The following is a 976-nucleotide window of genomic DNA, read 5'->3' as shown; positions in this document are numbered from 1 at the left end:
GAGCTTACCAGAAAAGCTTCAAGATCCAGGAAGCTTTATGATACCATGCACATTAGAAGGTGCTTGCACCAAGACATCCCTATGTGATCTTGGAGCAAGCATCAATCTAATACCTGCATCCACTATCAGAAAGCTTGGGTTGACTGGAGAAGTTAAACCAACCCGGATATGCCTCCAACTTGCTGATGGCTCCATTAAACACCCATTAGGCATAATTGAGGACATGATTGTCAAGGTTGGGCCATTCGCCTTTCCCACTGACTTTGTAGTGCTGGAAATGGAGGAGCACAAGAGTGCAACTCTCATTCTAGGAAGACCTTTCCTAGCAACTGGACGAACTCTCATTGATGTACAAAAAAGGGGAAGTAACCTTGAGGGTCAATGAGGATGAGTTCAAGTTGAATGCTGTAAAACCCATGCAGCATCCAGACACACCAAATGACTGCATGGGCGCTGACATTATTGACTCTCTGGTAGAAGAGATCAATATGGCTGAGAGCCTAGAATCAGAGCTTGAGGACATCTTCAAAGATGCTCAACCTGATCAGGAAGAACTAGAGGAAGCAAAGGAATTTTCAAAAATTCCTCAGGAGGAGGATAAGCCTCCCAAACCTGAACTCAAACCACTACCACCATCCCTGAAATATGCATTTCTGGGAGGGGGTGAAACTTTTCCAGTGATTATAAGCTCTGCTTTAGATTCACAGGAAGAGGAAGCACTAATTCAAGTGCTAAAGACACACAAGACAGCTCTTGGGTGGTCTATAAGTGATCTTAAGGGCATTAGCTCAGCTAAATGCATGCACAAGATCCTATTGGAGGATAATGCCAAACCAATGGTCCAACCACAGAGGAGGCTAAATCCTGCCATGAAGGAGGTGGTGCAGAAAGAGGTCACTAAATTACTAGAGGCTGGGATTATTTATCCTATTTCCGATAGCCCCTGGGTGAGCCCTGTCCAAGTTGTCCCCAAAAA

This window comes from Arachis duranensis, chromosome 6 (genome assembly GCF_000817695.3).
Source record: "Arachis duranensis cultivar V14167 chromosome 6, aradu.V14167.gnm2.J7QH, whole genome shotgun sequence".
NCBI lineage: Eukaryota > Viridiplantae > Streptophyta > Magnoliopsida > Fabales > Fabaceae > Arachis > Arachis duranensis.
This window is presented reverse-complemented; position numbering follows the sequence as displayed.